This window comes from Centrocercus urophasianus, unplaced genomic scaffold, assembly GCF_019232065.1.
Source record: "Centrocercus urophasianus isolate 14NV4802_14NV808 unplaced genomic scaffold, USGS_Curo_1.0 seq_42, whole genome shotgun sequence".
NCBI classification, from domain to species: domain Eukaryota; kingdom Metazoa; phylum Chordata; class Aves; order Galliformes; family Phasianidae; genus Centrocercus; species Centrocercus urophasianus.
This window is the reverse complement of record NW_024885000.1, coordinates 3,229,779-3,237,045: the sequence shown is the minus strand read 5'-3', so window position 1 is coordinate 3,237,045 and position 7,267 is coordinate 3,229,779. Positions and strand designations below refer to the sequence as shown.

At 54.8% G+C, this 7,267-nt stretch overlaps 1 protein-coding gene across 1 annotated transcript in view; it reads left to right on the top strand.

Annotated features, from left to right (window-relative positions):
* Positions 1-6,744: 6,744 nt before the first annotated feature.
* Positions 6,745-7,267, top strand: part of CDK18 (cyclin dependent kinase 18) — a 23,738-nt gene continuing 23,215 nt past the window's right edge. Inside the window, exon 1 of the mRNA XM_042833541.1 lies at positions 6,745-7,155. The gene's annotated coding sequence lies outside the window, so the exon portion shown is untranslated. The remainder of the gene's footprint in view (positions 7,156-7,267) is intronic.

Genomic DNA, 7,267 nt, shown 5'->3' with positions numbered 1-7,267 from the left:
ATGCAGAAATGCCTTGACATTTAGCCCTCCCTTATGCTTGTTTAATAAGTAAACAGCTAAAAATACACTGGTTATACCCAAGGGGCTTTGGAGAAGCACTAAACCAAGAGAGGGAAGGCTGAGTGCTGGGTAGCAGAGCTGGTATTTTCTCTCACTCTCAGTTCTACGTTGAAGTAGCTTTATGGACTTTATTCCTGGCTTGAAGCAGCATGAGCACAAGCAGAATCAGGCTCAGCATCTGCAAATACAGACCTCTTCTGTGGTGTGGATTGATGTGATCTGTGAGACAGCAAGAGCAGAGATGTATCCAGAGCTTTCTTACCTAAAATATGTATTTTGCTTTTTTTTCTGGTGGGGTCACACACGTGACATCCCATCCACCACTGCCACTTTCCATTTGGAAATGCTCCTGGTCATTCAGGGCGAGATGCAGTGGAGCAGCCTCATGCCTTGCCCACAAGCCAGAAATGACTGCAATGAATGTCTGTCTGCCTGCAGCCTTGTGCAGGCTCAGAGCTCACCAAACCAAAGCAGCCAGGGGCAGGATCAGGTTGGGACCTGAGGAGAGCACTGTGCTGCAGCCCCATCCACGGAGCAGTCAGCTTGTGTCAGAACAGATCAAAGCTCCCCCAACCAGAAGGAATCAGAGGGAAAGTTTCTCTGCAGCCTGTCAGGGGAGATGATTTCAGGCTGTGTTTATAGCAGGTGTGCAGCATGTGAACAGGAGAGGAGCCTCAACATGCCGTTACAGCACTTACTGGCTGGGCAATTACAGCACTAATGAAATAATGGGTGCGTGCAGCCAGAAGGAGGTTGTGCTGTAGGTTCTCCCCTGAGGCTGCCTTGCAGAAGCTGCGTGCCAGCAGCCCATGAGGGTTTCTGCTGGGCAGATGCCCCAACAGCAGCTCTGGGGCTCAGGCTGTCCTGCAGGGCTTTGTCTCACCACCAGGAACATCTCTCTGCCTGTCATCACCTTTGCATGTGCACAAACATAGGATGCACGTACAGTGAAAGGAGGGGGAAAATGCTTGCCTACATAACCAGTTTTGTTTTTACTAGCCAGCTATTTGATTTCATGGGTGTTGTGGCTGCAGCCCCCTGCCCCAGCAACCCCCTCTGCTACAGCAGCTGATACCTGCCCAGGAGGGACAGACTTGCTCACAGCAATAGGCAGCTGTGTGTGATATTCTTTCAGCTCACTCTGCTGCCAGCTGCTCCAGTTCCCTAATTACAGCAGTGAGGTGGGGGCTGGCACGTGCACCAGCATGGAAATGGGGCTGTGTGCCCACCCCACTCCAAGATATCCAGCCACCTTTTCTGGGCTTGCTCCCACCTCCATCCTGCTTTGCTCTGTGCTCACTTTGCTCTGTGCTCTGCTTTTTGGAGATGTACTGGCATTTATCATCCCTCGCATACTGCTGAAGCTTCTGCCTGCATCAATGTTTTGGGAAGCCAAAACTGGGCTAGATTCCTCATTTGGGCTGAAAATAGCTAACAGACTGCGAGGCAAGCAGCAAACCCTGGCTGAGCTTCCTGAGGCTGTCACAGGCAGCAGAGAGGGAGTCCCTTGCTGGTGACACCCAAGCTGTTCTCATTGCACAGTGCCAGCTTGCTGCCGGGGCTCCTCCCTTCCATCCATCCATCCATCCATCCATCCATCCATCCATCCATCCATCCCTATGGGGGGAAGGCTGGGGAGAGCCACTATTATTCTGCATCCAAATCTCCTGCACTGCCTAGGCCAGAAGTTTATGCTCTGCTGATGGGGGTCTTGTTGGATTGGGCTGGAAGATTGGGCTTCTGATTGCTCCATTCTTAATCGCAGGATATTTCAGTCCAAGCAGGGACTTCCACTTTCTGTTGGCAGGAGATGTGCCTTGCTGGTGTTTCTGTTGCCTGCTGGAGAAGAGAAGCATTTGGTGCATTGAATTTGCCCAGGGACACCCTTTGCAGCCCTGTGACCCCAGCTCCCAGGAGGAAGCAGAGATTGAAGGCACGTGCTGTGCTTACTCGTCTGCTCCTAGCAGTGAGGACAGAGCACCCACCCTATGGCTCACCCCATGAACTGACTGGAAAAGGGAAGCTTGTCAGTGAGTCAGTGGGACAGAGATGGATTGTTCCCTGAATAAATACCTTATCTTCTGCCTGCACATGCAGGGTCAGAGGGGACAAGGTCCACTTGCAGGGGCAAACTCCCCTGGGTTGCTTTGGAAGCAGAGCAGAGCACCCATTGCTGGCACGTGGGCTGCTCTGAGCTCTGGGAAGCACCTGCAGAGCTCACAGCAAAGCTCAGTTCCCCCCAGGTCCCACAGCTTGGAGAAGAACCTTTGCAGAGCAGAAGTGCCTGATGTGCATTTGTCTGGCTTTCCTGCAGGAGTTTTGCAGGGGAATGCATTTGCAGTAGGATCCTAGAGGAAACAGTGCACAATTTTTACTTTTTCTTACTTTGGCAGCTTCTGTTTGCTACGTGCATGGAGCTCTGGCTTGGATTGGTGGTTTTGTTGTTATGGTGATGCTCCACCAGCAAAATTCGGAGGACTTGCTGCTGGATTCCCCCACTTGGCCTGATAGCTGCTATGGTCAGCTGTGTCTGGGCCAACACACGTGGTGGATGGTGGCTGTACTGTGTGTGCAGCATGCAGCCCATCGACTTGTGCAGTGATGTGCACTGACCACAGCTGCAAAGCAATTGGTGTTTGCAGGGAGTCAGTTCATGGGTGGGACAGCAGCAGAATGCACTTCATTGGGGCTCAGCTTTGAATATAATCAGGTATTTACATGATCATGAGGAACTCTCTCAGCACTGGGAATGGGCTTCAGTCTGCATTAAAAAAGAACAGCCAAACTTGCATGGATTTCTCCTACTGCCTCCAAAATGGGAATGGTAACATCCACTGTGCTTTGCCTATTTACACCCTCGGAGTCTTTGGAGCTGCAGATGCCCAGCAGAGATATGGCATGTCAGGGTGGGCAGTTGGGTGACCCACAGCCATCACAGCCCTTGATAACCCCAGGTGTGGCTACTGAGCCCTGTGGTGCCCCATGGTGAGTGCAGACCCATCCAAGCCATGCTGGGCACTCAGCATGGATCATTTCCCTGCTTCCCCTGACTGTGCAGCAGCTTTTAGACTAAAACACTCTGTCACTGAAGCACAGCACTCATCTCTGGGCGATGATTTCCACATGCCTGCGTGTGCACAAGGGGGAACCATCCACGGGCAGGGGAGGCATTGAACACATTTTCTTTCCATGACTCGCTGCCTGCACTGCTATTGAATGTCAGGGAGAAGAGAACCGCTGCCCGGATGCAGTGACTGTGAAATATTCCCTGCAGACCTCCAGGCAGCCACTTGCCTTGGAGCAGCAGCACACATGCATGCCCATGTGAGCTTAGCGGTGGGGAAAACGTGTCTGCAAGCAGCTGGGGGTCACTGTGCAGGCGAAGAGGGCTGCAGGGGGAGGCAGGTGAGATCCCCCTGGAGCTGACTGCGTTTCCTCTGTGAGTGCAGCACATTCGTGCTGCTGCCATTTCACCCAGGCTCCAGCCTAGGCTGTCACAAAGAATCCACTCCTGTATATACAAGGTTTGACAGGACTTGACTGTGTGAGCGCTGGGCTGCAGCCTGGGGCTCCCAATCTCTCCCGTGGAGGCAGTGATGCCCACTGGGCAGAGCACTTTTTGGTGGCCCATCTCTTCCTTAACTGGGTCTGGAGCTTTGTTGTTTCATCTGCAAGGGATGCTTTTGCTGCTCCTTTCCTCCTTGGTGCTCCTCAGCTCTCTCCCCCCTCTCTCCCACGGATGGATGCAATGTCCCCATTGGGGCCTCACAACCACGAGGGAGGATTTAATGATCTGGCTGGGAGCCACACAGGGAGCAGCTCCATGAGGCCAGCAATGCCCTGGCCCTCATGCTGTGCTACGCTCCTGTGCCTCATCCTCAGGCAGGTTTGAACCCTTGCATGGCTGGGATGCTCTCTCCCTGCTGTCCCTGGGCTGGCTGATATCATACAGTGACAGGGGAGGCTCTGAGAGGAGCAGCCCTGACAAAACCCTCGGGTCTGTGATTAAAATGCCAATCAGGATGCTGCAGTTTCCCTACTGCTCCTGGAAAACACCCTGCTTGCAGCCTGCAAACAGAGGGAGCATCCCTTCCAGCTGAGGAAAGGGGCTTAGAACACAGCTGGAGTGTTTCTGGGGGTGGACTGCAGGAGGGTGAGTGATCTTATAGGGCACAGCACTAATGGGATCACATCTACCTGGAGGGAGGATGCAGGATGCTGGGGAGAGGCTGTCTGTTGCATGTGGGCAGCTGGAGAAACAGACTTTTGGTCTGGGACCTGTGAGGAACCCCAGGGCTGTGCCAGGAGCACGCATAGAACAGAGCCAGTGCTGTCCTGACTGCAGCAGATGAGAGGCACGTTAGGAAATGCATCACTGGAGGAGGAGGCGAAGGATTGCCAAGCAAAATCTCCCCCCAGTATGAACTGGGCTGGTCACAGCCATGGACTTGCACAAGGTCTTGTAGTTTCCCTGCCAGACTCTTTTTGTATAAAACACCCCTAATGGTGCTGAGCCCGCTTAACCCTTGATTTTTTTTTCTGCCGTTCCACAAGGATTTCACTACGGGGTTTTACCACAACAAAACAACCTCAGAGCCCCGATGTAATTTCAAGGAAAAAGCTCCTCAGAAACAACCATGCACGCCTTTTGCTCAGCCATTAAGTTGGCGCGTTCGAAAACCGCCCTGCAGGCACTGCCTTGCAAATGCACTGCAGAGGCATCCGCTGTGGGTGCCAAATTCTACAGCAGCAGCCTCAGTTTGCATTGCCCTCCACAGAGCACACGCTGAAGGACAACTTTGCTTTGGGCTACTATTGGTGGAATGGACTCAGCCCATTCAGCAGGCATAAAGTCTCATTGGGACCTTGTGACCCTGCTGCGCTCTTGGCCCAGGTAAAAACAAGCCCATCACACCCATGGAGCCTTTGGATACACAGCTCTGGGAATCCACCCCCCTTCCTTTACTGCACATCTTCCTCCCGAAGCCAGCAGGCTCACAGCGAGCCCTTCCTCGGCACGGTGATTATTGTAATTTATGTTGATGGGGAACGTCATGCACCAATAAGCAGCTTGTGTGACACAGCCAGCGAGCTCGTGTCTCTGCTGCTAATTGCTTGTAACATTCCTGCCCTTCTCACATCGCCTTTTTCTCTGCCCCTTTTTTTGATGCGGGGGCTTCCTCTCCTTAATTAGCCATGGCTCGTGTTGGGGATCTCCTCTGCTTTCTGTTTTAGGATAGAATCCCAGTGCCAGGTGGTCTCAGCACTGCGGTACGCAGGGCACGGCAGCAGTTGTTCTGCTGGGAATGGCACAGAAGTGTTTGAGCCATCTCCCCCCTGGGCTGCCTGCTTTTTGCACAGAGGGGAAGGGTGAGGTGGCAGCTGGAGGCAAAGGGCTTCATGGCTGTGTCACCCCGAGCCCCACTGCCTCTGCAGCCACATGACCGGGTACTCATTGACCAGGGGTGAAGGGAGGGCAGGCTTCAAGCCTGCACGTTGCACCTCTGGCTTTGCATCCCCCCCAACTGCTCCCCCTCCATCCGAGGGGCAAAGGGTGCAAAGCCCCATGGTGAGGCTGGGCTTTGTCACCTCCTGCTGGGGCAGCATTTCTCGAGCTTAGAGTCCATTTCTGGGGGCGAGTTCCATGTCAAAGCCCGTTCGTTCAGCCCCGTGAGCTCAAACAACCCCAAAATGAGCTGACTGCAGGGCTGGCGCTGAGTATTTTGCCCCACAAGAGCCTGCCCTAAAGCATTACTAAAGGCTGTGGGTCTTGGCTGGGTGTTGCTATGGGACAAGTTTAATACAAACAAAATGGGGTTTTAAGCAGCCTGGAAAGCTGCTCCTCCACTGGGGCTCAACTTTATGCTTCTTGCGGTGCCATCTGTGAACCACTTCCCCGTTCCTCCAAACGTCTCCCAGCAAAACTTGATGGTTCTAATATAAGAAACGAGAGTCAGCAAGTCTCCCAAGACTCCCACGTTCAAAAAGGAAAAGGGAAAAAGGAGCTCTGGCAGCAGCAGAACTAAAGAAGCCCATATCTCTTCTGGACAGTTTTCCTTGTGGGGTCTCAGAGCAGATCCCACGTGTTTCCCTGCAATAGGATTTCCCCACAAAGCGCCCCTCTCCCTGTTCTCTGTGCAGATGGTTTTTGTCCCTTCCCCTCACGGCTGTCTTGTTGGCACCCCTATCCCTCCCCCAGCCACATTAATTCCCCTGCACACCCCTCAGGTTCGTACACAAAACCCATTAATTACAAAACTCCGCTGACAGACAGCGCGCTCTGTGGAAGGAGGGCGAGGATGAATATAGCAGGGGATATAAGAAATTAATTAGTTTCAGACAGACGACGTTGGCACCTCCAGTCAGCCTGATTTATTTCCACGGCTGCACTATTTTTGGCAAACTGCGAATGTTTGCCTCAATCTAAAGCCATAAATAGCCGGGAATGGAAGGTGAGGCCGCCACTAAAAACATTGTCCCGCTGGAGTGACGGAGGCTGAAATTTCCGGGGCAGCCCGAAGAACGGAGGCGGCCCGGGTTGGAGGAAAAGCTGCGGTGCTCGGAGCTCCCTGCATCCCGGCACCGTTGGCTCCGGGCCGCTGCATCCCGGAGAGCTGCGGGGAGAGCGGGGCTGCCCGGCCCGGGGCTGCGGCGGGGAGGAGCCTGAGCGGAACGGAGCGGAACGGAACGGAGCGGGGCGAGCGGCCGGTACCGCACCGGGTAATGCGGGAGCAGCGCTCCGCTTCCAGCACCGGCACCGACAACGGCACCGCACCGGGTCCAGCAGAGGCAACGCTCCGCTTTTAGCTCCGGCATCGATACACCGTTCTGGTTCCGGCACTAGAACCGACGCCAAAACCGCTCCTGTTCCCGCAGCTCCGGCACCGCTTCGTTTTCAGCACCAGAACCGATACCGACACCGCACCGGCACCGCTTCCAACACCGCCGCCGCTACCGTTCCGCTTCCAGCACCCGCACCTCCCCGCCCCGCACCCATTCCCGACCCCGGTTCGGCCCCGCAGCGCCGTCCCCGCCCGTCCCCGCACCCCAGCGAGGAAGGAGGAAGGAGGGGAGCAGCGCTGCGACCGCGGTGCAGTGAGTGCGGGGCTGCGGCCGCGCTCGGGGGGCTCTCAGCCTTTTTCGGTTTGGGGCACGAAGCGGTGAGGGAGGGGACGCGGTAAAAGTTGGAGGTGGGGGGAAGGGGGGG